The 7,629-nt window shown below is 55.7% G+C and overlaps 1 long non-coding RNA gene across 1 annotated transcript; it reads right to left on the minus strand.

Annotated features, from left to right (window-relative positions):
- Window positions 1-842: 842 nt before the first annotated feature.
- On the minus strand, window positions 843-4,612 carry LOC123386194. Its single transcript, XR_006599958.1, has 2 exons — window positions 4,259-4,612; window positions 843-3,967 (listed from the first exon to the last, which is right to left on the minus strand). It is a non-coding gene; the product is annotated as an uncharacterized LOC123386194 (long non-coding RNA).
- Window positions 4,613-7,629: the final 3,017 nt, after the last annotated feature.

Below are 7,629 nucleotides of genomic sequence, written 5' to 3' on the forward strand. Positions count from 1 at the left end.
TGTGGCCCCCGTGAGAAGACTGCTCACCGGGAACCCTCAGCTCCACCGTCACAAAAATATAGGATTAAAAAAAATTGTTTTTAATTTATTTTAAGTTTGTTTATTTATTTTTGAGAGAGAGAGACACAGAGAGTGAGCGGGGGAGGGGCAGAGAGAGGAGGGAGACAGAGAATCCCAAGCAGGCTCCACGCTGTGAGCACGGAGCCCGATGTGGGCCTTGAACCCACACGCCGTGAGATCGTGACCTGAGCCGAAACCAAGAGTCAGAGGCTTAACCGTTTGGGCCGCCCGGGTGCCCCCAAAATATCACAGGATTTTTTCAAGGAAAGAAAGGGGTGGGGGCAGAGGAAAGGCACTTTCTTGAGTGCCCAGCGCCTTCTGTCCATTGTCTCATTTGTCCCCCACGAGGACCTGTGAGGCAGGTGTTCTCAGTCCCGTGTTCCAGAGGGTTTAAGTCCAGGTCATGGAATCTTTAAGCGCAGAGTCGGGACCGGCCCCAGGTCTGTCCTGCTCCAAAGCTCGTGTCCCCTCTCTGCATAGCCTCCGGTTCTAGGGAGCAACGAAGACACAGACACCAAGCCCCCCGGGGGTGTGAACTTGATCCTCACCTGCATCCAGCCCAGCGATCCCAACGGCCTGAACGTTGGAGCCTTCGGAGGGAGGCCGGCGGCAAGGACCCGACCCTCTGGAGCCGCAGCCCTTGTTCCACCGAAAGGAACCGAGGACACATGCCCGGCCCGGCGTTCCTGCCCGTCAGAGCTGTCTGCTCCCATCAGGACAGGGCCTCTGACGTACAAAACCCAGGCCCTGCCTCGGGCTGGTCTCAGGTTTCCACGGCACAGTAAAGCGGCGTGTTTTTATTTCTCCATCTGTAAACATCTCTCCCTCTAACACGGTAACTGCTGTTTATACAGAGCTATAAAAACAGAGGTCAGAGCACAATAAGATTATAGTCTTACTTCAATACATCCAATCCATAATAAAATAAAATCTTACAAACGATCCAGAGGACCCGTTTAGGGGTTCTCGAAGAATTAATGTCTGTCGTATGTAAGGATCCTATTTGGGCATAATATTTTCCACAGCTGTCAGGGTCGATTTAAAAGGCAATATCCTTTCACTGCATTTGATTTAAACTCTGTTTATACCACGTGGGGGATTGTTAATTCTGCAACATCTGACTCAGGGGTGTTTGATTACGCCGAGGCCACCGCCAAGGGGATGACACACGATGTCGTGGGAGCCCGGGGAGCAGGGAGAGAACCCAGCGGCGGGAAACGAGGTGCTCTGCTCCCCAGGCAGGGCTGGTGGCGGGAGCTCCGGTCTGAGATGGCTTGCTCGTGGCCACACAGCGAGAACGCGCAGAGGTGGACTGTGTCGGGCGACCTGGCCCCTATCCGCCACCCCTGTTGCCCTACTCCGCTCCTTCCTGCTCTAGAACCCACCTCACCCCTCACAGCTCGCCGGCTTGAACCCCTGCCTGGGCCACGCCGGGTGTCCGGAAGTTTCCACGGGAGTTAATTTCCGATTGCCCAGTTCTACCGATGTCCGCTCCTGAGGAAGCGTATTTGGCCAAGGTTGTCCGTTGAAACAGAACAATAAAGAGATTCGTTAGAAGGGATGGGCTCACGCGGTTATGGAGACGGGCAAGTCCAGGCTCTGTAGGGCGAGCGGGCTGGCAGGCCGGAGACCAGGGAGGTGGCCATGTTTCCGTTCAAGTCCGTCGGCTGGTGGAATTTCCTCTCTCTCAGGGGAGGTCAGTCTTCTGTTCTCTCCAGGCCGTCTACTGCTTGGAAGAGGCCCATCCACTTAATGGAGGGTAATTTGCTTTACTCAAAGTCTACCGATGTAAATGTTCATCTCATGCCAAAGACGGTGGTCACAGAAACACCCAGAATAACGTTTGACCGCGTGGCTGGACATCATAGCCCAGCCAGGCTGAGACGTAAATTAACCATCAACAGAAGTCAGGACGTCCACACACCACGCCGCTCCTTGGAGCCTCAGACAGCACAGCGGCTAGAGCCCAGGGGCTGCCGTCAGCTCCGCCTTTCGCCAGCTGGGGACCTTGGACGAGTCACTTCCTGTGTCTTGGGTCACACCCTCTGCTGACCAAGGGAGTCAGAGTCCTGCCCCTTGCGGCTGGGGCGAGGGCCCAATGGGCCGGTGTCTGTACCAGCTCAGCAGCGTGGCCTGCCCACGGGGAGGTCTGGGAAACGTTGTTCCGGGGCGGCGGCGACGGCATGGCCCCACTGGCCGGCCCCCCCTCCCCGCATCCCGCCCTCTGCAGCTGTCACTCACCTGCCCCCTCTTCGGAAGCAGTCCTATGCTCTCCACGCCTTTCCATCTGCTCCGACCACTGGCTTCTGACTCAGCCAGGCCCTCTGGACCCTCCTCAGCCTCCATCCCTGGAGCCCACAGGGCTGATCTCTGTCCCCCCCCCCCCCACATATGTGTGCACATAGACACAGGTGCACACTCGCACGTGTCCAACACACGCACACACACCCCTCACGTATACACACATGCACACTCCAGGATTGGGCAGTTGTGCTGGTTTGGCAAAAGCAAGTGGTTTATAAAATCCCCTTTGTCTCCGCGTTCAGACAGGGTTTACAGAGACGCCCTCTGTGTCCGGCACTGTGCCTCCCTCTGGCCGCACGGAGACAACAGGGAGAGCGTGTGCTGTGTTCTTCCGGCCGCCGTGACCTCATGTGCCCGCTGAGGGGCGGATGGACGCCTGACACGGAAACGCGGCTGACAGCCGAGCACTTGCCTTCATCCCACAGTTACTGGGCCCCCACCGGTGTGCCAGGGCTCGACCAGACGGCTCCGGAAGCTTCCATCTGAGGCTGTCCTTGTCCCAGCCGTGACAGACCCCACGGACTGTCGTCCCCTGCTCCCCCGGTCGCGGGGGGCTCCAGCCCCGCGCGAGGCTTGTGAGCCCTAGAATACTCGTCCACAGAGCCAGAGGCAGGGCAGCGGGACCCGAGCTCCACGCCATCCGTCACCAAGCACCCATGAGCGACAAATCCGTGCCAGGCCCAGGGACACTCCAAAGGATCGCCGCGGCCCAGTCCTCGAGGAGGAGGTCGGTAAACCCACACGGTGGATCTCATCCCGCCAGGGTCAGCGGCCGCAAGGGCGCCGCGCCGATGGCGAGAGTCACAAGAGCCCTCGTCCCTCCCACCGCCCCGGGGTGCCCCCGCCAGCCCAGGAGCGATGGCTGCCTCCGAGCGCGCCCAGCCCGGCCTTTTCCCTTCCTGCACCCTCACGCTTCCGCACCCGAGCACCAGGCCACGGGGTTGGCGGGTGTCTGGAGCTATTTCAGGAAAAAGATGCCCCTGTGAGTTCCTGGGAGCTGGGGCTGAGGCAGGGCTGGAGGCAGTCCTCGCTCGGCCGCAGGCGACCTCCGTGGGCCTGGGGGGGAAGGAGGGAGGAATCACCTGAATCGTTTAGATTGTTTTTCACTCCCGTTTTTCCCACCGGCTGCGTATAGTTGAAAATGATGGTCCTGGGACTCCACGGTGCGTCCTCAGATCACGGCTCACAGGGATATGTTCTGTGACAGGGGCTGTGGCTCTGTGAGGGTCTGTGACACGTTCTGGCGTGTCTTTGTGTATAAATGTGTGTGTCAAGGACTTCAGCTGCGCAGCCAAGCTGTGTGGGTGACATCTGTGTACAAGGTCCAGCCTCACGGAGGCGGGTAACAAGGACGGCCATGCAGGTCAGGAGGCCGGGGGGCCTGGAAGCAGGGGGGTTGGGGGACCAGGGGGCCTCAGCCCTGCCTCGTGGCCCACGGTGTCGGGGCAGCCGTGTCACTCACCTGCTCTGTGCTGGCACAGGACCAGATTCCAAGCCTCTCTGGCTCTGATGGTCCTACGTGCGTGGAATGTTCTCGGCTTTCTCTAGATTGGCAACAAGCTGTAGTTGTGCGACTTTCCATAGATAACTTCACCCTAGAAAACTGAGGGAAACCAGAGCGATAAAGAAGGTTGAGGGAGAGCCCAGGGGGTGCTCCAGACCTGAACGAGGGCCTCGGAGGTGCACTGCAGTGGGGCAAAAACCCGGACTCTGAAGTCAGACAGACCCGGATCCCTGGCTCTGCCCCTTGCAGGCTGTGTGACCTTAGAGAAGTCACTCAACCTCTCTGGACTTCATCTCCTTCATCTGCAAAAAGGAACTGGCCACAACAGCAATGACAATCACACGGGCCACACGGGGAGGGGCGAGGGTGAAAACATCACCGCGAACTTACTGACAAACCGCCCCATGGTACGTGCTTCCTGAATGTTTGTTGCTATGATTACTGGAACGCGCACCCGAGGTGCACATCGGCGGCCCCTTCCCTGGTGGCCGCTGGTCGCAGGGCTGAGCAGCACACGGCAGCGCTTTGCCTGTGAAAACATTTTGGTGCAATTTTCCGACCCGCAAAAATATTTTTACAATGAAAACGCACGTCTGGTGTGGAGCTGCTCAGTCTCACTGGCTTATTTAGCTTTTCAGGAAAATAAACAAAAGCGAATTTGCGGACACCGGGGGATGGCCTCCAATCAAACAATCGTGCCCTCCCCCCTACCCTCAGCGTGCCCCCCGCCGCCACCGCCCTGCCCAGCAGACAGACCGGGTCAGCCAGTTTGTCACTTGTCTGGGAGGCCGATGAGCCCAGGGCCTTGCAGTCTCGAGGTGCAGCCGGGTCCCCTGGGCGCCTGCCCGGTCCTCGTCGCTCAGAGGAGGTGACAGCCCACAGCAGGAAGGGGACCCGCCCAAGATCTCGCCGCAAGATGGTGTTTGCTCACTTGTCAGCTTGTTTAGATATCTGATATGACGTACTGAACACACAGCGATTCCTTAAGGAAGCCAGTCCGTCCCCGTTTTTTTCACAGGAGGAAGATGAGGTTTGCAGAGGTTGCTTGACATGCCCAAGATCATCAGGCACCAGGGCTCAAGATTCCTGAACTCCCAGACGTCTCCGGCCACGGCTAGATGCACCTGCAGCCGGCTTACCCCGGGGGCCTCAGGAAGCCGCCCTGGCCGGTTCCTAGCCACCCGAGACGTGCGGCGAGGTCCGCTCGGGCTAGAGGCACCGGCAGAAACCAGTGTCCTCACGTTTTCCCAAAGGCCACTCTCCCGTGCCCGCAGGGTTTGAAGGCTTCACGCAGGCACAGCGGGCCCCTGGCCTCCGGCAAGCGCACCCAGAGCTGCACCTGCAATCACCGCTGGGACGAGTGTGGAGAAGGAAAGGCAGGGACATGTGGGCACAGATGTCCGGGGGGGGGCCCGGCCTTATCTGGGGGGCAAGGAGGCCTCCCGGATGAGGCACCATCGCCGGGGTGAGGTAGCCAATGAGCAGGAAAAAACATCCCCACAAGGGGAGGGGCGGGGAGGGGCACAAACCGGGGCGTTGACGAGCCAGAGGTGGCGAGAGCAGCAGGTGGGGGCAGAGCCACACGAGATGGGGCAGGGCTGACTCAGGCCACGCCTCCGGGCCTCGGAAGGGATTCGGGGCCTTCTGTGGACACGGGGCCAGTGGCGCGAGGGCTCTGAGGGTTAAGCAGGAGCCTGACTTGGTGGCTCGAGGGCTCTGAGGGTTAAGCAGGAGCCTGACTTGATGGGAATTAAGCGTATTTACCGTCATTCTGGCCGCCAGGTGAAGAGCGGCTTAGAAAAGGCAGGTCTGGGGGGCCTCCTGGATGGTTCAGTGGGCCAAGTGACCGACTTCGGCTCTGGTCATGATCTCACGGGTCATGAGTTCGAGCCCTGCACTGACAGCTCAGAGCCTGGAGCCCACTTCAGATCCTGTGTCTCTCACTCTCTCTGTTCCTCCCCCGGCTCACTCTCTCTCTCTCTCTCTCTCAAAAATAAAGGTTAAAATTTTTTTTTAAAAAAAGAAAAAAAGGGCAGGCCCGGAAAGCTTCAGGGCCCCTCAGAGTTGTCCGGGAAGAAGCAGAAGAGACCGGCCATGGGGACGGAGCGACACCAGGCCTCCTGCCTTCCTGGGCTTGGTGACCAGGCAAGGGCAGAGGGTCACGAGAGGGAAGGATTCCACGTCTCACCAGGTTTCTGCCTGGAGCACCTGGCTGGAAGCAGAGGAAGAAGACAAGTCTGGGGGCCCCTGAAGTCTGGAATGTCCTCTTTTGTTCTCGACACAAGACGGCAGGTCTTAAGCGCTGTCCAGCTCTGGTGGAAAGCCCAGCTGAGCCCAGGGGCACGGGAAAAACAAGTTCAGCCACATTCCCTTCCACAGCCCGGCACCTGGCCTCTGTGATGCAACTTGCCCCAGGCACCTTGGTCAAATGCAGGTCCTCAGTACGCAGGTCTGGGGAGGGTCCCAGGATCTGCAGTCTCACGGGGCCGCTGCTGTTGGTCCCCATACAACCAGGCAGCAAGGGGTTACGGAGACCCTGCCTGGACTTCCAGTCGGAGACTCGATGGCCCCGCGCCTGGGGGAGGGCCTCTGGCTCGTCCCACCCTCAAAGGCAGGATATCTGCCCCTCTCCCTTGCCCTCCTCAGCCCTCCCGAGGAATCCTGCTGTCTCTTACGTGCTCTCGGCCCACGGGTGGCATCTGCCATTTTCCTGCTCACCTGCTCCAGGACCCAGGCGTTTTGAGCACGGAGGCCGCCGATGCCTGCCTGGGCACCACAAGGACACAGCCAGGCCCTGCTGCAGGGAAGCCGGGCTGGAGGGGCGCAAGGAGCGTCCGGGTGGACACCGCCAAGCAGCATTTGTATATGTGGGTCTGGAGCCCAGAGCGCCGTGGGTGGGAGCGGGCAGTGAATGGGTCCCGGCAGAGGCCCTGGAGAAGGGGGGGCTCGTTAGCTTCCTAGGGAGGCAACTTCACACAACAGGAACGTATTCTGTCACAGTGCCGAGGACCAGAAGTCCACGGTCAAGGAATCGGCGGGGCCGTGCTCTGATAGTTCCAGAAGGAACCCTTCCTTACCTCTTCCAGCTACCAGTGGCTCCCGGGATCATGGCAGTCCTTGGCTTGTGACGCCACGACCCCAACTCTGTCTCCATGGCCACAGGGGCTTCTCCTCTCTGTGTGTGTCTGTGTCTTCATAGGGCCTTCTTTATATATATATATATTTTTGTATGTATATTTTAATTATTTTAATTATATATTTTATATATTAAAATATATTTTTATATATTATGTATATATTTATATATTAATATATATTTATATATTAATATATATTTATATATGGTATATAAATATACTATATGTAGTATATATAGTATATATATATAGTATACTATAAATATAATATATTTATATATTATATAGTATATAATAAATATGTATATATTATATATATATAAATATACTATACTATAATATATACTATATATATACTATATATATATACTATACTATAATATATACTATATATATACTATATAGTATATTATATACTATATACTCTATAGTATATACTACTATAGTATATTACATACTATATACTATATTACTATATATACTATATACTATATTATATTATATATATTATATAATATATAAATATACTATATATACTATATATACTATATATATTTATATATATTTTTATATATTTTTTTATATATATTTATATTTATATATAGTATATATAGTGTACATATA

This window comes from Felis catus, chromosome B3 (genome assembly GCF_018350175.1).
Source record: "Felis catus isolate Fca126 chromosome B3, F.catus_Fca126_mat1.0, whole genome shotgun sequence".
Classification (NCBI taxonomy): domain Eukaryota; kingdom Metazoa; phylum Chordata; class Mammalia; order Carnivora; family Felidae; genus Felis; species Felis catus.